The sequence below is a fragment of the Mauremys reevesii genome, linkage group 1, assembly GCF_016161935.1.
Source record: "Mauremys reevesii isolate NIE-2019 linkage group 1, ASM1616193v1, whole genome shotgun sequence".
Taxonomy (NCBI): domain Eukaryota; kingdom Metazoa; phylum Chordata; order Testudines; family Geoemydidae; genus Mauremys; species Mauremys reevesii.
In genome coordinates, this window is record NC_052623.1 from 68,722,627 (window position 1) to 68,745,532 (window position 22,906).

A 22,906-nucleotide genomic window follows, 5' to 3' on the forward strand; every position below is an offset into this window, starting at 1 on the left:
TGAAGAGTCTTATCGGTCTATTTGGTATTACCCAAGGACACTAAGGGCAGCTCTATACTACGGGGCTCAGTGGACCTAAGTTATGCAACTCCAGCTATGTGAATAATGTAACTGGAGTTGACGTAGCTTAGGTCGACCTTTTGCGGTGTCTACACTGCACTGGGTCGATGGGGGAAACTCTCCCATTGACTTACCTTATGCTTCTTGTTCCAATGGAGTACCGGAGTTGACAGGAGAGCGGTTGGCAGTCGATTTAGCGGGTCTTCACTAGACCCACTAAATCGACCATAAGTGGATTGATTGCCATGCGTTGATCCCCCAGAAAGTCCTGAGACTGCATTTATAGTTCAGTATCCCCTAAGTTAGGGAACTCTTTCCAATGCAGTTTTGTCAGTTTTCAGCCAACCCGTTCATGGTGGCTGGCATGGCTGGATGCCAATCCTCTAGTTTAACCATTAGGCACACTTCTCCCTGATGGAGCTATGACCACGTCTGGTGTGGGTCACAGCTGAGATTGCCAAATTCAGGGTAGACTGCAAGAAACCAGGTAGGCACACCACAAAACTGGTTGTTATTCTAACTTTTATGTTCACCAAGCTAGTAACAAAAGGGAGCTCTTGGATGGCCACACTAGTTAACAAGAAGCAAAAAATACAATCCCTTTAAGTAATCCAGCACAATCAGCACCCAGATATCTGGTCTTTATGATGAAAGGTTATTGAAAACCAGATTAATTATACAAAAGGTTCTTCTAATCCCAAAGGATTGTTGGGTTCTTTTTGCGGATACAGATTAACACGGCTGCTACTCTGAAACCTGTCATTATGCAAGGCACTGAATTTAGCCATAGAGTGGAAATCCATCAACTTCATGATATATCTCCTCACTATATGTTCCATTCTATGCATCCAATGAAGTGGGCTGTAGCCCACAAAAGCTTATGCTCAAATAAATGTGTTAGTTTCTAAGGTGCCACAAGTACTCCTGCTCTTTTTGCGGATACAGACTAACATGGCTGCTACTCTGAAACTTAGGATATATAGTAGTATATGTTGTAATACGTTATAGGCCATATGGGCCTAGTATAAATGCAGTATGCTTGACATGAATACGTGAGTTACGTGTTGGCAACTGAAGCAAGGATTTAAGATTATAAGCGGTCAAGAATTGTCTGTGCAAAACAAACCCTGTCATGTCCCTAAACAGAATTTCATGGATTATGGCAGCCTGCCAAGAACTGGAGTTATGGATGAAAGGCTTAGTAAACAGACAAAGAGCTGATGACATGATGGACTGGTCTATAAAAAGGTTGCCCATATATCTGAAATTGGAATCAGATACTGACCCAAGGCCATGAAAAAGAAGAGGAATGTAATGTGGGTCTCCCCACACCTTGTCATTCAACTGAATTTTGACTGGCCATTGGGATTTCCTTCTGATCTTCAGACTCTGGTGTAATATGAAAGGAGTGTGAATGTGGAGTGGGATTTTAATCGTAATCAATAAAAATATTTAGAGTATTATATACCAACACTGTATCCGGTATCTGCCTGCTCCCCCATCCCGTAGGGAGGCCTCTATCAGAGCCCATCAGTATCAGCCATTCAATATATACACGCTTTTTAGATCTTACCTAAATACCATGCATGTAGCCAATCCTTTAGTAACTAAAAACTAAAAGTTGATTAATAAAAAAAGAAAAGAAGTGAGTTGTTAAATGATTAAAGGAATCACACACATTACGAGAGATTTCAGAGTCCATGGATCAAGTTCATAGCAGTGATGGAAGTCGGTAAGTTTGTAATAAGTCTCTCTGGTTCACCCATTAGATTGGGGATCATCAGTCCATCGTTCTAAGCTCTCCTTTGTTAGAAATCATGTCCAGAGAAGTGGAGCAGGAATGAAGACAAAGTGATGTCAGTCTCCTTTTATACTCTCAGCCCAACTGCACAGGAAGATGGAGTCTTAGATCACATGTCCTTACATGCCTAGCTGAATCAAGAGGCAGCCATTGCATCAGTGCGCTCTGAAATGTCTCCAGGAGGGGCTCACTGGGGGAGCTGATTGTCCTTAATGGGCCATCAAGCAGACTGGCTAGTCATGATGCAAATCTGTCTTGGGACATCACCCAAGAAAACAACAGATTTGAGACACAAACACAGCAAATATTCATAACTCCATATACAAAGATGATACATGGATTTAAACTTGATACTAATACTTAGCTGTCTACAACTTCTCCATTTATACCTTACATGACATACCTTGTAGAATATTTATTGCAATTTTGTAACAGCGATGACTGTATTAATGTAACTAATTATCTTCCTTTTTAATACAGCATCACAGGAGCCATTAACATTGCCTGATCATCTTTTCAGACTATGTTCTTAACTGTGCATCCGCACAGGCCAGCACAATAGTGTTAGCTGAAACTTTAAAACAAATGTTATTTCCTTGTTACAAAGGAAGATGTAATATGGATGGGACCAAAAATCTTTCCTACAGGTGATGACAAATTTATATCATCTGTCCCATTGGCTAGTGACTGTACTTACGGGTTCCACTCTTGTAAATCTTGGCTCATCTGAATGACATGTGAATGTTCCCATCAGCAAGGATACTTCAGGCATGTTAAGGTTTGAAAGATCAGGCCCCACAGTGGCTTGTACTCTAAGTAGCAGCTGAAGTAGGAAAAATCAGTCTTTAAGTGGCTTTCTTTTGAAAGGATGAATTTATTTAAACATCTAAAATGCCAAATTCCTTCAAGAACAAAGATATCTCTGTGGGTGAGTGTGAATCAGCTCCTAAATTACTCACAGAGAAACAGGTTGGCAATGGTATTTAGAGGAAAGCAGGTGTAGTGTTAAAATTAAAATACTTCAGTTCCCAGTCCCACCCACCATGTTGCTGGCAAAAAACAGCAGGATTGATTCTTTTAAAACATATAATAAGTGAACAACGTAAAGAAACTGAAAAATAAGTAAGCAGCGCCTTATACATGAGGAAAGGCAGGGAGAGAGTGGGAGAGGGTGAGGCTACCAGATTTGTTATGGTAACAGTGAAGCTTTCAGGCCATATAAAGTATTGCAACGTGCTAATGAAAATAGCTCTTAGGCAGATGGAGGAAAAAGCTGGAGATTTTTCAGATTCATGAAAAAACAAAAATGTTTCCTATTGCCCACATGTGCAAATTGTTTCAATGTAAAAAGAAACCAAGAGGAAGAACAAAGCACTACATATGTATTTGGAATAAGCTAGCACAGTGAATATCCTGCAGTTATTTCTTCTCCTTTGCTACTGTGAAAAAGGTACATTGCAACAAAGAACTGTATTTCTTGTGTTGCAGTCAGCTGCAGAAAAAGAAATCGAATCCAGGTTTCCTGAGTGACAATCCTCTTCTCTAACCACTAGACACACTTTTCCCTTATGGAACAATTACATTACAGGCATGTATGAAGTGGTCTGATACTCTGATGAAGAGTCTAATAGACTGATATTACAGCTGGTAATGTAACGATAATTTGGCACACAACAGCTCATGCTACAGGAAGCAATAGTTGACAGCAGTACTTTTTAATCAAATCATACAAAAGTTACAGTTGTTACATCAACTTAGCTTTTTTAAAAAGCTGTGTCTTATTATAAGAGGGGACTTTTTGTGTATGAGAGTTTTAGGATGGAGGAAAAAGGGGGGTTGTGATGGCAACAGTAGAACAAATTAGTCAACTGATATTTGCAAATAGTTTTTTTTCAGCAACTTGTTTCTATCACGTCGAATTATTATGAATATTATTTTCCATTATTTAGCCAGCTCCAATGGAGAACTAAAGGTAAAATCCTGGGCAGTATGGGAAGCTAAAAGAAGGCATGGGTGTAGTGACATAAAGGCGTAGACTGGTAAATGTAAAAACGTAAGGCTGGTAGACAATTTTCTGTCAAAATTTTCCTTTTTCGATGGAAAATTGGGTTTTTAACTGCACACATCTTTTTGCAAAAAGTTTCTGTTTTCTGTGGCAAACCAAATGCCCCAAACCCAAAATATTTTGTCTGACAACTCAAACATTTTGAACTGGCTACGCTGCTGCGTGCTTTGTGGGAGTGGTAGTTTGATGCCTCATGTCCACATGTGTCTGTATGGGTTGAGATTGCCATCCAGGCTACATCTCCCATGATTACTTCCCCTCTGAAGAACCAGAAGAGATGATAATTTTTTAAAAGACTTGGGTATCGAGGTTTGGATCAGAGAAGACAGTTCTGGCCTGGCAACTTGTATGGGCAATTTATTAGCACTAAAGCTGGCAAATTAAATTGTTGGACCATATTTTAGGTATGTTCACAAATGTTTCATAGGAAGTCTTTAGTTAACTGACTCTTTGCAAAGAGGAAATAATAATGGACAACACCAAATAGGTTTAATCTAAGCCCTGTTCCTTGTTCACAGAACTGTCTGCCAACAGGTTTTTACCCTACTGGGCCAGCTCTCCATAGTAACCACTCTTTGAGGTTCAGCCCCAAAATCACTATCAAGTCTGATGATAACGAGAAGATTCAGGGGAGCAAAGCAAAAGATCTCCTATCCACTGGGGACATTTTCCAGGGGCCCGCAGAGCCTAAGAGAGATACAATATATTCCCAGAGCAGTACTGGTCAACAGGGTTCCTGTGTAACCTCTTAAGGTAAGAAAAACTGCCTACATCTAATGGGGACCCCAAGAGAAGTTAGATGATGTGACCATTGCCTGCCCTCTTCAAAGATTAATTCTCTCAGGGGAACCCCATAGTGCAGGAAGATATACATTACGTATCATTGTACAGTACATGTCTGGGTGAATCAGGTCCTCTTTGCCAACTTAGACCACTGGGGAACTTTCTACACATTATTACCTACTAAACTGCCTTTCGATAGAGCGGGAGGTGATAAAAGTGTGATGTCAGGATTCATGGGTTGCCCACCTTCTTGAATGACTTACAGCTGTGTGAACATTGACCTTGTCTGCTACTAAAGAGAAATCAGAGATATGGCCACTGTTTATCATCATGTCATTTTGTATGTCATTTTATTACTTTTATTACTATTTACAGCACCTACGATTGTCTGCTCGAAGCCTTTTTTCCTCAGTATTGTAAGTTACCCAGTTACCAATAATGAAAATTGCCATTCTATTTGAAAATGCAGTGACTTAATTAATCACAGTGAACTGGAGGAGGATATGCTCTTTATCAATTAAAGGTCTAATTCTGCAACTTTTACTCTCACTGAATATCTCGAAGTCCCACTGAAGTTAGCTAATTGTATTACTCTGAATAAATGCTTGCTAGTCAGTGTGGATAAGAGTTGCAGAATTTGATTCTATGTGAGCTGTATGGAAAGTTGACACCAAGGAGAACACTAAATTAAACAATAATAAGGCTACTGAAGTATATTTTGATTGCAAAGAGTGACAGTAAAATTCTCCACTTGTTGGTTTTGTTAAACTTTTTATCTGCCTGTTTTGTAATGATAGGGAGGTGGCACTTGAAAATGCCTAGTGATACCAAGTTGTCAGCTTTGCTTCCTTCTCTGTCCCTTAGTGGTCATGAGATACTATTTAATAGCCAGTGATTGAAGTTGCTAAGTGAACTCTGCCTCCTAGTCAGTGTGTCCTGTAAAGCAGATTGGGGGATGCTTTTTGAGAGCCACCTCTCACTGCATGCTTCTTTTAGAGCTGCTAGTGCAGTGGTTCTCAAACTTTTGTATTGGTGATCCCTTTCACATAGCGTGTTTTGAGTGCAACCCCCCCTTATAAATTAAAACACTTGTTTATATATTTAACACCATTATAAATGCTGGAGGCAAAGCGAGGTTTGGGGTGGAGGCTGACAGCTCGTGACCCGCCATGTAATAACCTTGCGATCCCCTGAGGGGTCCCGACCCCCAGTTTGAGAACCCCTGTGCTGGTGCTCTGTACTGATAAATGACAGGCAAACCTGATCTGAAGCATATACAAGTATACATTTCAGGGTGGAATTAGTCCCATAATTGTTGGGATATTTGGATTTCAGGCACTATATATTATAGTCTTCAATCAGCTCCCAAATTGAGCCATTGAGTTCTTTAAATATTTTTCAAGTGCTGATTAACAGGGCAATGCAAACCCTTTACAACTTTGTGCCCTTTCATTTTATTAAATGCCTGACATTTCAAAGTATTAGCTGATGGCATATGATGAGTCTTATTATGTGTGCTATGTGATGGAACATGGTGCAAAACCCAAAAAGAAATATGGACTGAAATATTGCTCTTAGCTTGGACAGCCACTGTTTAATGTAATTTTTCTGAAGAAAATTACTCACAGAAGCAAAGTGTTCTAAGAAGATATGTTATTGTAGCACGGTGGCACAGTCCTACATTAACCTTATTCCAGTTAGAACAGCTCTGGCACCTGGAGGGCTTTAAGATTTCCTAAAATGTTACCTCTTCATTAGCTGCTTCAGAAAAAGTGTTTTCTTATTAAAATAGCTCTTTTTCCAAATGTATAGCCTCCATGCAGCCAAAGTGTAGCACTTGTGTGCTTGTCCACACAGGCACAGAACCTTTGAAAGCTGTTCTTGATTGCTAGGCAGTATCTGCAGATCTCTGGAGCCCTGCGTTCAACTGACTTCAAGTATTAGCATTATGCTGCTTTCTACCTTCACAGACTTTAAGACATCAGCTGAGGGTACCTCTATGGCGGATTCTTAGGCAGATTCACCAAAGGGACTTTGACAGCAGGAATTAGATAATTTACCAAGTTCATAAAGGCCCTTGTGTTATTCATGGGAGATAAACTAGCCATTACAACCTCCTCATAAGAGAAAGAGGGTGGCACTGCAGAAGACTGACCCACTGATGCTACCTCGTATGAGACAGAAGCCATATCCAACAATAAAACTGATCCAGGAGAATCATGTGGAAGGGGCTGACAAGCCTCTACAAGTTTCTTTGCCTTTACTGGTGGTGGTGACTTATATCTAAGTTGACATGGTGTTCTGTCTGTAACACCCCCTCTCACTGACTATGCTGCAAAGACAGAAGGTGGAGGCCCATGTGACTAATGGCCCATTTTAGTTGGAGTAGTCCAGAGAGATAGAAAAGGTTTAAAAGAATACCCCATTCAGCTCCAAGAGCCCCATGGAACTCAGCGTGGCTGCACTCAGAATAGAGGCTCCCATGGATCCAATGATAGCACCAGATTGTCCCAGATATGAGACTTCCACGGCATCAGCAGTTTTACCTACATTTAGGGGCTGAAACGTCAGGACAAAACTTGTTTGGAATCAACTTCATGGATACACTAGGAGAATTGTTTGGTCTCAGATGGCATCAATCCTTTGACATCTCCTTCAACAGAACTGTTAGGGGACAAGGACAGAACCTGAAAGGTATCCAGTGCAGAGGACCAGTCTGCCCACCCTGAGTCCAAGCAGGTCTTTCCCATTTGGGGATCCCTAGATATAGATTACCAGCTGCGATGAGTTCTAGTCAAATTGGATACCTGGATCTTCTAGTGCCTCTCTTTCTTTTTTCTTGTGTAGGACCTAGTAACAGCTGGAGCAATGAAAGGCACTCCTTTTGACATCACTATAGACTAATAGATTTTAAGGCCAGAAGAACCCAGTATGATGATCTAGTAGAATGTCCTGCATAATTCAGGGTGTAGAATTTCACCCAGTCACCTCACATATCCAAAAGGCATCTGACCTCTGCACAGTGGATTTAACTTCAGTGGATTCTTTATGGATATCCCCTTGTGAAGAGAACTCCTCTCAACCTGGCATCTGCCAGATGATACTAAGCTTCAGTATTGAGAGGCACTTTGAAACCAGAAGAAAGTTCTCACTCTTGAACCTGAGAGAAGATATTGCAGTTTGGTGCTCCTCTCTTTTTTGACTCTTGAAGAAAGGACCTTACCCACAGTACACTTTTTGAAGGAGTGCCCTTCTCCAAGACAAAAAAAGTGCTTATTATGCCCCTCAGAGCTTCTTTCATTCTGGCCCAGATGCTGGAGGGTCATGTGATGGTGAGTTTTTTCCTCTAAACTGGTCCCAGATCCTGAGAAGAATTGAGCTAGCCATAAACTGCAAAAATTTCAGGAGATACAGGGCACAAGCATCCCCTTGATTTGCTGGTTCCTAAGAGAAGATCTGCAAGAGAGGTCATAAATTGACAAAGTATCAGGTACTCAAAGGTCACATCTTTTCAGCTAAAGTGACACTATCTATTTGCTGTTTCCTGGTTTGAGTGAGTGATGGTTTTTTGTTTAACTCAACAAACTATTTTATGTTATATTTAGCACAAGGATTACTTGCTTGAGATGATGTTCCATTGCTACTTTGTCAGTTGTTTCTTAAATATTATATTTCCTACTTTTCTTCAGTAGATTTCTCATACATTAAAAATTTCCAAACAACGTTCTTCAAGGCATTTAGCATTCTTTTGAAGTCACCTTTCCAAAAGCCAGAAATGTTTCTAGTACACTAGTATTGTCTCATGAGTATTTCAAATCAAACGATAAGTTGATCTGAGATGCTCCCCATCTTAAAACTGATTTATCATACTTAGCTCATTTCTAAGGAATGGGTCCAGAATAGCCTCTGATCATAAAGCCTGTTCAACAAGCTATTGAAAGAAAACAAGCCTGCACTAAGAACATGTAACTTTAAGAATGTGTTCATCTTTATAATTGCATTCCTGTTATCCTAATCAATACCTGAGTAATTAAAATGCCTCATGATCAATGTTCTTGCCTTGTTCATAGGCATTTCTTATCTCTAAAAAGATGCCATGATCCACCTTCTTCAACCTCTTTAAAGGCTTGTTGCCAAAATTCACTTGAATAACTTATTTGACTATAATTTATATCTAAACAGTTTCTATTGTGTCAGCTAAAATGACGTAGTTTTTCCTTCCACACTGCATATCATTCCTTCCCATATATTCATTCTTCTTACAGCTGGACAGTGTTTTCATGTCCATTTTGGAAACTCTCTATATTAATGTATTTAAGGGCTGGAATCTGATACCCTTACTCTGACTTAGTGTAATGGAGTAAGCAAGGTAATATTTAGCCTGATCAAAGATATCAGAATTTGACCCAGAATGCTTTGAGAGTTTTTTGCCATGTTTTTGTTATTCTCATTATTATTATCCCCACAAAAAAAATAAAATAAAAATCTTCATTTATTATGTGCTGTTAATATTTTTCTGTTTGGCATTTTGGAGAAAAAGCCTTTGAGTGAAATTCTCATATCCAGTCTGAGACCAGTACTTTGCTAAAAGGGCCAGAATGGTGTATAATTCCTGGGCCCATCTGGGGGAAGATTGCAGGAACTACGGAAGACAGCTGCAGGCTGCCTTCACTTATCTCCCCTTCTCTCCCATAAATCCTGGCGTAGGGATTATGCTGGAAGCGGGGCAACAACATGCAGTGCTGAAGAGATTCTGGACAGCGTGGAGAAGCTGGAGGCTGCTCCAGCCAGGGGCGGCTCTACAAATCACGCTGCCCCAAGCAGCGCGGAGCGCTGCGCCGCCCTTCCCCGGTCCCGCGGCGGGTCCCCTCTTCCCGCGGCTCCGGTTGAGCTCCTGCCGGCATGCCTGCGGCAGGTCCGGGACCAGCGGACCTGCCGCAGTCATGCCTGCGGGAGCTCAACCGGAGCCGCGGGAAGACGGGACCCGCCGCAGTCATGCCTGCGGCAGGTCCGCTCGTTCCGGGCTCCGGTGGACCTGCCACAGGCATGACAGCGGGAGCTCCACCGGAGCCAAATGCCGCCCCCCCGGGAAACGGCCGCCCCAAGCGCCTGCTTGGTGCGCTGGGGTCTAGAGCCGCCCCTGGCTCCAGCACTGGGCAAAGTCCAGAATTTCTAGAGGGACAGTGGAGATTGTACATCTATACTGCACGCTCCTTTTGGTGGCATGCAGAGTACACACACTACACACACCTTTAGCTCAGGTATAAATAGCGGTGCAGCTGGTGAGGCACTGTTTAGATGAGTAAAGACACTCCTGAACTCTGTGGATATGTACACTATAGGCCAGGGGTGGGCAAACTTTTTGGGCCGAGGAATTGTAGAAATTGTATGGCAGGCCATGAATGCTCACAAAATTAGGGTTGGGGTGTGGGAGGGGGTGAGGGCTATGGTTGGGGGTGCAGGTTCTGGGGTGGGGCCAGAAAAGAGGAGTTCAGGGTGCAGAAGGGGGCTCCGGGCTGGGGTGGGGGAGTAAGGTGGGGGGGCGGGGTGAGGGCTCTGGTGTGGGACTTGGGATGAGGAGTTTGGGGTGTAGGAGGGTGCTCTGGGCTGTGACCAAGGGATGAGAACAGGAGGGGAACAGGGCTTGGGCAGGGGTGCAGGAAGGAGTGTAGGCTCTGGCTGGGGGTGAGAGCTCTGGGGTGGGGCTGGGAATGAGATGTTTGGAGGGCAGGAGAATGCTGTGGGCTGGGATTGAGGGGTTTGGAGGGCAGGACGGTGATCAGGGCTGGGGCAGGAGGTTGGGGCGTGAGGAGAGGCTTGGGGATGCAGGCTCCCAGTGGCGCTTACATCAAGCGACTCCCGGAAGCAGCAGCGTGTCCCTTTTCTGGCTCCTATGTGGAGGCACGGCCAGGTAGCTCTGCACACTGCCCAATCTGCAGGCACTGCCCCTGCAGCTTCCATTGGAGCGCCGGAGGGGGCCATTGGAGTGCGTAGGAGCTGGAGTGGGGCCATGCCACGGCTTCTTGCAGCCACGTGGTACAGCCCTCGACCCTGCTCCCTGGCTGGAGCACCAGAGCAGGGCAAGCCCCAGACCCCACTCCTCAGTGGGAGCTCGTGGACCAGCTTAAAATGGCTCCAGCCCGTGAGCCGTAGTTTGCCCACCCCTGCTATAGGCTCTCTACTTGCCCAAGTAGTGCTTCCCTGTCTACACTGCTCTTTTTTAGCAGTGTGGTGTCCTGCTAACTGCACATTTCCGCCCTCAACAGGGAAAGGCTCTGGCCAGGGGGAAGGGCTCTGGCAGTCAGGAAGTAGTGGAGAAAGACTCTGCTAGCTCCCCACTACAGGAGCCTTTCCCCAATGGAGGTAGCTGCTGAAGACTTTCCCCACTGTGACAAACTATACCTCAGAATAGCACCTGGTAACCTTCATATTCATCATTCATATATAGTTATAGTATTTCATTCAAAGCATGCCATGTAAGGTATCTCATGACACAAGGAAGAAAGGAGAGAAGCAGAATACGGACCCTGGACTGCAGAAAAGCAGGCTTTGACTCCCTCAGGGAACTGATGGGCAGGATCCCCTGGGAAAATAACATGAGGGGGAAAGGAGTCCAGGAGAGCTGGCTGTATTTTAAAGAATCCTTATTGAGGTTGCAGGGAAAAAAATCCCGATGTGTAGAAAGAATAGTAAATATGGCAAGCGACCAGCTTGGCTTAACAGTGAAATCCTTGCTGATCATAAATGCAAAAAAGAAGCTTACAAGAAGTGGAAGCTTGGACAAATGACCAGGGAGGAATATAAAGATATTGCTCAGGCATGCAGGATCGAAATCAGGAAGGCCAAATCACACTTGGAGTTGCAGCTAGCAAAAGATGTTAAGAGTAACAAGAAGGGTTTCTTCAGCTATGTTAGCAACAAGAAGAAAGTCAAGGAAAGTGTGGACCCCTTACTGAATGAGGGAGGCAACCTAGTGACAGAGGATGTGGAAAAAGCTAATGTACTCAATGATTTTTTTGCCTCTGTCTTCACAAATAAGATCAGCTCCCAGACTGCTGCACTGGGCAGCACAGTATGGGGAGAAGGTGACGAGCCCTCTGTGGAGAAAGAAGTGATTCGGGACTATTTAGAAAAACTGGACGAGCACAAGTCCATGGGGCTGGATGCGCTGCAAGGTATGCTAAAGGAGGGTGCTAAAGGAGTTGGCGAATGTGATTGCTGAGCCATTGGCCATTATCTTTGAAAACTCCTGGCGAACGGGGGAGGTCCCGGATGACTGGAAAAAGGCTAATGTAGAGCCCATCTTTAAAAAAGGGGAGAAGGAGGATCCGGGAAACTACAGGCCAGTCGGCCTCACCTCAGTCCCTGGAAAAATCATGGAGCAGGTCCTCAAGGAATCAATTCTGAAGCACTTAGAGGAGAGGAAAGTGATCAGGAACAGTCAGCATGGATTCACCAAGGGCAAGTCATGCCTGACTAACCTAATTGACTTCTATGATGAGATAACTGGCTCTGTGGATGAGGGGAAAGCAGTGGATGTGTTATTCCTTGCAGGGGCGGCTCTAGGAATCCCGCCGCTCCAAGCAGGGTGGTGCGCCGCGGGGCGCGCTCTGGCTGTCGCCGGTCCCGCGGCTCCGGGGGACCTCTTGCAGACGTGGCTGCGGAGGTTCCGCTGGTCCCGTGGCTCCGGTGGAGCATCCACTGGCATGCCTGAGGGAGGTCCACCCGAGCCGTGGTACCAGCGGACCCTCCGCAGTCATGCCTGCGGGAGGTCCACTGGTCCCGCGGCTCCGGTGGACCTCCCACAGGCATGACTGCGGAAGGTCTGCCGGAGCCGCCTGCCGCCCTGCCGGCAAAATGCCGCCCGAAGCGCGCGCTTGGCTCGCTGGGGTCTGGAGCCGGCCCTGATTCCTTGACTTTAGCAAAGCTTTTGATACGGTCTACTACAGTATTCTTGCCAGCAAGTTAAAGAATTATGGTCTGGATGAATATACTATAAGGTGGATAGAAAGCTGGCTAGGTTGTCAGGCTCAATGGGTAGTGTTCAATGGCTCCATGTCTAGTTGGCAGCCGATTTCAGGTGGAGTGCCCCAAGGGTCAGTCCTGGGGCCGGTTTTGTTCAATATCTTCATTAATGATCTGGAGGATGGTGTGGACTGCACTCTCAGCAAGTTTGCAGATGACACTAAACTGGGAGGAGTGGTAGATACGCTGGAGGGTAGGGCTAGGATACAGAGGGACCTAGACAAATTAAAGGACAGGGCCAAAAGAAACCTGATGAGGTTCAACAAAGACAAGTGCAGAGTCCTGCACTTAGGACGGAAGAATCCCATGCACTGCTACAGACTAGGGACCGAATGGCTAGGAAGCAGTTCTGCAGAAAATAACCTAGGGGTTACAGTGGACGAGAAGCTGGATATGAGTCAACAGTGTGACCTTGTTGCCAAGAAGACTAACAGCATTTTGGGCTGTATAAGTAGGATCATTGCCCTCTATTCGACATTGATGAGGCCTCGTCTGGAGTACAAGAAGGATGTGGAAAAATTGGAAAGAGTCCAGCGGAGGGAAACAAAAATGATTAGGGGGCTGGAGCACATGACTTATGAGGAGAGGCTGAGGGAATGGGAATGTTTAGTCTGCGAAAGAGAAGAATGAGGGGGGATTTGATAGCTGCTTTCAACTACCTGAAAGGGGGTTCCAAAGAGGATGGATCTGGACTGTTCTCAGTAGTACCAGATGACAGAACAAGGAGTAATGGTCTCAAGTTGCGGTGGGGGAGGTTTAGGTTGGATATTAGGAAAACCTTTTTCACTAGGAGGGTGGTGAAGCACTGGAATGGGTTACCTAGGGAGGTGGTAGAATCTCCTTCCTTAGAGGTTTTTAAGATCAGGCTTGACAAAGCCCTGGCTGGGATGATTTAGTTGGGAATTGGTCCTGCTTTGAGCAGGGGATCGGACTAGATGACCTCCTGAGGTCCCTTCCAACCCTGATATTCTATGATTCTATGAAAAGTAATTAGTTGCTGAAACCCACTGTTCTGTCCAAATGTGTATATCGTTAGAATATAAAGTTATGAGATTTTGCTCTATGGTTGTTATCAATGTCTGTCACAAGTTGCAGCATTATTGCGGCCAGGTGGATCTTGACGGTCCATTAATCAACTGTATGATTCAACTATGTAAACACCACTCAGTGGGAACTGATTGATCACCGTGACTCAGCAAAGCCCACCAGGACATGCCTGGGCTAGTGTCTGCCAGGGAAATGGGTCAAGGGTATAAAATAAGGAACAGTTGCAGAATGTCTCGGCCTCTCTCCTCCCCCACCTATGCTGGAAACTACTGGAATGCCGAGAAGATGAAGATCATTTGAAGACACTCGTCCAGGCTTCAGGAGGAAGTCATAGGAATGGCCATACTGGGTCAGACCAAAGGTCTATCTAACCTAGTATCCTGTCTTCTGACAGTGCCCAATACCAGGTGCCCCAGAGGGATGAACAGAACAGGTAATCTTCAAGGGATCCATCTCCCGTCACCCATTCCCAGATTATGACAAACAGAGGCTACGGACATCATCCCTGTCCATCCTGGCGAATAGGCACTGATGGACGTATCCTCCATGAGCTTATCTAGTTCTTTTTTGAACCCTGTTATAGTCTTGGCCTTCACAACATCTTCTGGCAAAAAGTTCCACAGGTTTACTGCACGCTGTGTAAAAATACCCAACTTCCTTTTGCTTGTATTGCTGCCTATTAATTTCATTTGGTGACCCCCTAGTTCTTGTGTTATGAGAAGAAGTAAATCACACTTCCTTATTTACCTTCTCCACACCAGTCATGATTTTATGTACCTCAATCATATGCCCCCTTAGTCAACTCTTTTCCAAGCTGGTATTTCATCTTCTATTTAAAAGTCCCAGTCTTATTAATCTCTTCTCATATAGAAGCTATTCCACACCCCTAATCATTTTTGTTGCCCTTTTCTGAACCTATTCCAATTCCAATATATCTTTTTTGAGATGGGGTGACCACAGCTGCATGCAGTATTCAAGATATGGGAGTACCATGGATTTATATAGAGGCAATGTGATATTTTCTGTCTTATTATCTATCCCTTTCTTAATGATTCCCAACATTCTGTTTGCTTTTTTGACTGCCGCTGCACGTTGAGTGGATGTTTATAGAGAACTATCCAGAATGACTCCAACATCTCTTTGTTGAGTGGTAATTTAGATCCCATCATTTTATATGTATAGTTGGGTTTATGTTTTCCAACGTTCATTACTTTGCATTTATCAACATTGCGTTTCAGCTGACATTTTGTTGCCCAGTCACCCAATTTTGAGAAATCCTTTTGTAGCTCTTCACAGTCTGTCCGGGGCTTAACTATCTTGAATAATTTTGTATCATCTGCAAATTTTGCCATCTCACTGTTTACCCCTTTTTCCAGATCATATATGATTATGTTGACTAGTACTGTCCCAATAGAGACCCCTAGGGGACATCACTATTTACCTCTCTCCATTCTTAAAACTGACCATTTATTCCTATCCTTTGTTTCTTATCTTTTTACCAATTACCAATCCATGAGCGAACCTTCTCTCTTATTCCATGACAGCTTACTTTGCTTATGAGCCTTTGGTGAGGGATCTTGTCAAAGGCTTTCTGAAAATCTAAGTACACTGTATCCACTGAATCTCCCTTGTCCACATGCTTGTTGACCCCCTCAAAGAATTCTCGTAGATTGGTGAGTCATGATTTCCCTTTACGAAAAACATGTTGACTCTTCCCCAACAAATTATGTTTGTCTATGTGTCTGACAATTTTGTTCTTTAATATAGTTTCAACCAGTTTGCCTGATACTGATGTCAGGCTTATTAGCCTGTAAGTGACGGGATCACCTCTGGAGCCCTTTTTAAAAATTAGCATCACATTAGCTATCCTCCAGTCATTTGGTACAGAAGCTGATTTAAATGATAGGTTAGCAGTTAGTTAGTAGTTCTGCAATTTCACATTTGAGTTGTTTGGGTGAATATCATCTGGTCCTGGTGACTTATTGTTTGGTTTATCAATTTGTTCCAAAACCTCCTCTAATGACACCTCAATCTGGGACAGTTCCTCAGATTTGTCACCTAAAAAGAATGGCTCAGGTTTGGGAATCTCCCTCACATGTTCAGCTATGAAGACTGATGCAAAGAATTCGTTTAGTTTCTCTGCAATGGCCTTATCATCCTTGAGGGGTGCTCCTTTAGCATCTCAATCATCCAGTGGCCCCACTGATTGTTTAGCAGGCTTCCTGCTTCTGATGTGCTTAAACATGTTTTTGTTATTACTTTTTGAATCTTTGGGCTGTTCAAAATCTTTTTTGGCCTTCCTAATTAAATTTTTACATTTCATTTTCCAGAGTTTATGCTCCTTTCTATTTTCCTCACTAGGATTTAACTTCCACTTTTTAAAGGACGCCTTTTTGCCTCTCACTGCTTGTTTTACTTTGTTGTTTAGCCACCATGGCACTTTTTTGGTTCTCTTACTATGTGTTTCAATTTGGGATATACATTTAAGTTGAGCCTCTATTATGGTGTCTTTAAAAAGTTTCCATGCAGCTTTCAGGGATTTCACTTTTTGTGCTGTACCTTCTAATTTCTATTTAAGTAGTCTCCTCATTTTTGTGTAGTTCCCTTTTCTGAAATTAAATGCTACAGTGTTTCATAGAATCATAGAATCATAGAATTCAAGATCAGAAAGGAACCATTATGATCATCTAGTCTGACCTCCTGCAAGATGCAGGCCACATAAGCTGATCCACCGACTCCTGAACTAATTCTCTCCCTTGACTCTGCTGTTGAATGCTCCAAATCATGATTTAAAGACTTCAAGTAGCAGATAATCCACCAGCAAGCGACCCCTGCCCCATGCTTCGGAGGAAGGCGAAAAACCTCCAGGGCCACTGCCAATCTACCCTGGAGGAAAATTCCTTCCCGACCCCAAATATGGCCGCTGTGGAGTTTTCCCCGCCACAGGGATGTTAAATTTAATTATATTATGGTCACTATTAGCAAGTAGTCCCGCTATATTCACTGCTTGGACCAGATCCTGTTATCCACTTAGGACTAAATCAAGAATTGCCTCTTCTCTTGTGGGTTCCAGGACTACCTGCTCCAAGAAGCAGTCATTTAAGGTGTCAAGAAACTTTTTCTCTGCATCCTGTCCTGAGGTGACATGTACCCAGTCAATATGGGGATAGTTGAAATCTCCCATTATTATTGATTTTTTTAGCCTCTCTAATCTCCCTGAGCATTTCACAGTCGCTATCATCATCCTGGTCAGGTGGTCGGTAATATATCCCTACTGCCATATTCTTATTATTAGAGCGTGGAATTACTTTCCATAGAGATTCTATGGTACAGTTTGGTTCATTTAAGATTTTTACCTCATTTGAGTCTATGCTTTCTTTCATATATAGTGCCAGTGCCCCACCAGCTTGTTCTGTCCTTGCAATATATTTTGTACCCTAGTATTACTGTGTCCCATCAATTATCCTCATTCCGGTAAGTTTCCGTGATGCTTATTATATCAATATCCTCATTTAATACAAATTTAGACTTCTGTCATTGGTATATAAGCATTTTAAAAACTTTTCACTTTTTAGCTGTCTGACATTACATGATGTAATTGAATGGGACTTTTTTCCATTTCTCTAAGGTGCCACAAGTACTCCTGTTCTTTTCGCAGATACAGACTAACACAGCTTTGGCTACTCTGAAACCTTCCATTTGACTGTTTCTCATCAGATCCTACCTGTATTTTATCATCTTCCATCCTCTCCTCCTTACTAGACATAGAGATTCTCCATTAATAGATCCTCCCTTAAGGGATGTCGCTGTCCAAACCACATGCTCTTCTGCACCTGTCAGCTTTCCCCAGCCCTTAGTTTAAAAACTGCTCCATGACATTTTTAATTTTAAGTGCCAGCAATCTGGTTCCACTTTGGTTTAGGTGGAGCTCATCCTTCCTGTATAGCCTCCCCCTTTCCCAAAAGTTTCCCCAGTTGCTAAAAAATCTAACCCCCTCCTCCCTACACCATCATCTCATCCATGCATTGAGACCCTGCAGTCTGTATATTAAGGACTGTAATATCCAGGGGGGTGATAAAATTGCTTGAACTAAATACTGCCGAGTGTAATAAGGTTTAAGATTTAGATTGTGAGCTTATTTTTATTTTCTTTGATAACCATCTCTATCCTTTTATGCCTACCACTTACAATCTATCTTTCTGTAGTTAGTAAACCTGTTTTGTATTTTACCTAAACAATGGGTTTTGCTTGAACTGCTTGGGAATCCTCAGCTCAGGTACCAAAGCTGGTGCATGTCTTCTCCACATTAAGGGGGGGGGGCAGATTGGCTTATAAACTTACATTAGTCAGGCTTTTGACCAGGGCAGGATGGTACAGCTCTGTGGTACCAGGCTGGGGAGCTGGAGAGAATTGGCTGGAGTCTCTCTATTGTTAGTTCATGAGTAGCTGAGAGAAGCATTCATGTAACTCAACTGAGTGAGTCCCTGCCTGTGGATGTCTGTGTAAGTGCAATATCTGCTGGAGGATTGCAGCTTGTCACAGCAACCCAGTTTGTGATGAAGCCCAGGTTCGAGGGACAGAGGGCTCGGCAGTACCCCAGTGCTAGGTTGCACGCCCAAGGACCCCATCACACCCATCGCAGTTAAAGACTCCAGCAGTGGGGAAAGGATCTGAGAGTTCCCTGCTGCCAGAGCCTTTCACGTACACAGGTAGTTACACACCAAAGTGTGGGCATAACCTGCTTTTTACTGCAGTGTGTAGCTACATTTACCCTACAAACTGTCACAAGAGTTGTGTAGTGTAGACATAACCAGGATCTCACTCACTGTTTCTACTGAAACATTTGTGTGTTTGATTTTTGGCTTTGCCTTTCCTCCATCGAGATGTATAGCAGGGAAAAAGTTTATACACTTGGAATTGAGGCTGCTTCTTAACACCAGTTGAAGGGTTGGATCCAAAGTCCATTGAAGCTAATAGGAGATTTCATGACTCCAGTGACCTTTACACACACACACACACACACACACACACTGATTAAACCAAATCTCAAACCATATGTGGGAACCAACCATCCAGTCATTCTCAGCCTTCTAACCACAATTGAAATCCTTCTACTAATCTTTGGTCATATAACTTCAAATAAAGCCTTACATCACCATCTTAGTTTCCAGTTTTCTGACCCACTCTTCATGTATTCTGTTGCCTCTCTTATATAACTACACAACATACACAACAGATATAACAGGTGCCTCCCAGTTTCTTGGCCTAACTACTATACACCCTTTTAGTAATATATTTAACTTTTGTAGACTTATTTCTTCCTTTAATCTCAGCTCATCTGACAGAAAAGACCTCTGAGCCCTCTGTTACCAATACTTCTCTATTATTAATTATTATTATTATGTTCTGCAGCTCCCTCACTCTCTTTCCTTAAGTTATACAATCCCATCCTCTAACTCACCCTCAGTGACATTCAATGCCTGAAATCTCTTGGAGACAGTTACTTCACACATCTCTTTAGCATACATACACCTCTTCTTACCTGATCATTGCCCCATATGTCATTTTATTTTTTGTGCACTGTGCCTCCAAAGGACTCATTTTGCAACTCACACACAGCTTGTTCTCCTTTCCTGGTGTCACTGCTCCCTTTGTGTTTGACACTAACTGTGTGTCATCTATTAACCTGTCATATTCATTGATCTTCCTAAGAATCCACCCGTCTCTCTAATTCTGCTGTCTGATCTTCCAGTGCCACAACTAACTGACAACACTCACACACAAAGTGTTTTCGATTCTTCTCAGCCTAATAGCCAGGAACATTTTACAGTCAATACATTCCATTATATATATATTTTAACTCCACTACTACTTCCAAAAGTGCAGCTTTTCACAGATAATTTTGATTTAACCTCTGAAAGGGTGACAGTAAAGGCAACCAAATGCTAAGATTCAGGAAACTTTTGTGGAAGGCTTGAAACTTTTACACTGGTATTTCATCTTCTATTTAAAAGAAAACATAAAAGACCATTCCTTATTCTCTTAAGTATGAAAGTCTTGCTGCTATAAATATTGATGATGCATCTTTGCCATTCTCTTGACCTCAAAGAACAATGGAGATGCTGGTCCTTTGAGTTTGAGAGAGTCAGATGAGGTTTCCTACATTTTTATATGAAAAATTAATAATGTGTAATCCAACACACTCTAATTACAATGTCGAATGTAAGCAGGTGATATAACTTCTGCTATTTCTCTTTTTTCCCCCCATCCTCTTTTTTCATATGCTTTTTTGGCTTTTTCTTTTTATCTTCAGCAACAAAGCTCGCTGGTGGCACGTTTTCTCTTGTGTGTTCAGACGTGGTATATTTATACAGAGCATGCCCTACATCTGTAAATGTAAATGTCATGGAACAGGTCCTATGTCCTAAGACTATGCTAATCTATAGTTAAACTTTGTTAGCCTTCTTTCAGAGGCAGGGGAGAAATTTGTTTAGGGTGTGGAGGAGTGGAAATTGTAATTATAGAGGAGGGGAACAGCATGAGAGAGAAGGGGATTTGTGGTGGGTTATCTAAAATTGCTGCTCTTGTATTTTAAGTTATGTTTAGGAGCTCTTGGAATATGTGGATAAACCCCCTTTATAGCATTTCTATAAACAGAAAAAAAATTGGACCCTGAATAAAATAAAATGATTTAGGCTGATGTCACTGTGAGGTAGAGTTATGGTTGATAGGATACTGAACAAGTAAGGCACCCAATCATTAGAAATGTTTTGATTTCTTTAACTTTTTATGTAGTTTTTTAAATGTTTATAAAATTCTTGTGTTTCAAAGTTAGTGTCCAAGAGTTTCCTTGCCTACCTTATCTCTGGAAAGAGATGTTCGTACATGCCATTTTCCTCCATACGATCCTGGGTTCTTTTATGAGTTTTCCTACATATACAGTACAAATTGAAGCTGATGAAGAATAGATCTGTTAAACAAATAGAATTTCCTCTATATGAAAACAAAACAGACCCATTTTCTAAATACAGCAAAGCCCTTTAAAAACAAACACGTTAAAAGCCTCTTAGCACAACAAGGTAATCCATTAATTAGCTGCTGTTTTAAAGGCAAATCTGTTTTCCCTAAGCCTACAGAATTTCTGAAGCCTATTAAAAAGCAAAACAGCTAGACACATCAAAGGTACTAAACTTTAGGGGGTTTTTTTGTTTTTGTTTTTTAAAGTGTGCCCATCATATCAAGATTAATTAAGTTTCGTTTCCATTGTCTTAGTGACCTTCAAGATCTTGTGGGCTAAACCTAAAAGGTAAACAAAAACATTTATCTGCACACTATATTTTAGGATAGACAACCTATCAGACTTTAAGTCATTGTCAGTTACTGAGCTCTCACAGAGACAGGCATAACTCTTACTTCCTTTCTAACCGACATCTTCCTTAGTGTCCTATTCCACCCTTGCTTCAGAAAGTCCTTCAGTTACTACTTGGCAGATTAAACAAACTAGTGGACATTAACTGTTTTTAGCCTCATCTGTGAAGTACACCTCTCTTATTCCCTTTGTTTTTAAAACACAAACAATCTCTCTCTTCTTGGCCCAGCTACTGATTTTTAAGACTGAAGTTTGTTTGTAATGGATATTAATATATTTTCTCATTAACAGATAAGACACTGAAGAAGCAGTTTTTAATTTCTCCAAGTCTACAGATTTATGTGTGTGTATGCTCGGGGAAGGTGGGAAGGAGAGGGGAATGAAATGGGATAGAGGGATAGTGTTAAAGTGTGGGAGTTCTAAGAAAAACAGATTTATTATTATTGTTATAGTAACATTCAGAGGCACCAGTCAAGAATCATAGCCTCTATATATAAACACAGACATCCACAAGGTCCTTTTTCTCCAGAGTTTGCAGTCTAAGGCTCTGTGCAATATGTCGAACATGGCAGACCTCTTGTGGGACCAGGACCCAAAAGGACAAAATCAGATAAAGGACAACATAAAAGCAGAATGGTCAAGGTGATAGCAGGCCAATGCTTAGGTCCAGTAATTTTCTATGTAATAATTGTCCTTCTGTCTATTTTATGTTAACTGTTGTCCATTTCCTTTCCTTTCTTTCATTCCTTTCCTCTTTTCTTGTTGGAAATAGCCTCCCGCTATACTTACACTCCCCTCAAATTCATCTCTTGTGGGGAAATGTTCCATGAGTTTGTTTCAAATGAGACACAGGTTATGCAGAGTGCCAGAAGGTTTGGAATTTAATCTTTGGGGCTTAATAAGAAATCGAACATTTGGTACAAGCACACTTCATTGAGAACTATACAATGGTTGCTGCTGGGCCCAATTTAGTCCTGTATATCTGTTTTGTTTTATTTAGTCCTAAACTGCTGAGGACACTTTAAAACAAAGCCCCAAGTTTTCTTGGATTAAATATTACAGTTCATGAACTATATTTATGAGTTTATTTTTTCCCTTTTTATGCAATGATATACATGGGTGAAAATTTCTTCCTGACCTATGTGGCAATAAGCCTGCACTCTGAAGCACGACATTTGATTACATTTTCTTCGCTTGCAGAACGTAAATGTTATTAATGGTCATAAAATTATCCAACCCTTTTAAAAATCAGACACAGTATTTGACTTGATGACCTTCTGCAGTCATGAAATCCACATTCCGATTGAAATGATAGGAGTCTGGAGTATCTGATAGTTTCAGTGCAAGTGTCACTGTTCTTCCACTGAGGTGGAAAAGAATCTTAATGAGTTGTTATGTAGTCAGTGTAAGTATATTAAAGAGTTTCACTGTTGTCTAATTGTTGCACAACATGGACCATACAAATACAAGTTTAGGGTAACCCTTGCAGTTCCTTGGGTAGTGAATAAGATATTATCCCATTAAATGATTTGAGAGCTCAGTAGTAGCACTCATTGTGTTCTGTATTGTAGAATGTGCCTAAAACCATTCTGAGAAGCAGTATGTATGTAGCTAGGCCCGCCCATTTGTGTGCATTTAGTAAATTTGTGATCCCTGTGAGATCTTAATATTTATTTTGTCGTGTGATGAGCAAAAGACAACACAACCTTTTATCTGAAAGCTGTCAAAGCAGTCAATTGACCAACTGAGTCTTACT

General features: G+C 42.3%; 1 long non-coding RNA gene across 4 annotated transcripts in view; it reads left to right on the plus strand.

Moving 5' to 3' along the window:
* The window catches only part of LOC120397996, a 149,199-nt gene that overhangs the window by 88,909 nt on the left and 37,384 nt on the right, over nucleotides 1–22,906 (plus strand). For 3 of the 4 annotated variants that reach the window (XR_005594128.1, XR_005594137.1, XR_005594148.1), the window contains one exon: nucleotides 4,445–4,679. The exons of the other annotated variant lie outside the window; for it this stretch is intronic. This is a non-coding gene — a long non-coding RNA (uncharacterized LOC120397996). The remainder of the gene's footprint in view (nucleotides 1–4,444; nucleotides 4,680–22,906) is intronic. 4 annotated transcript variants of the gene reach the window in all.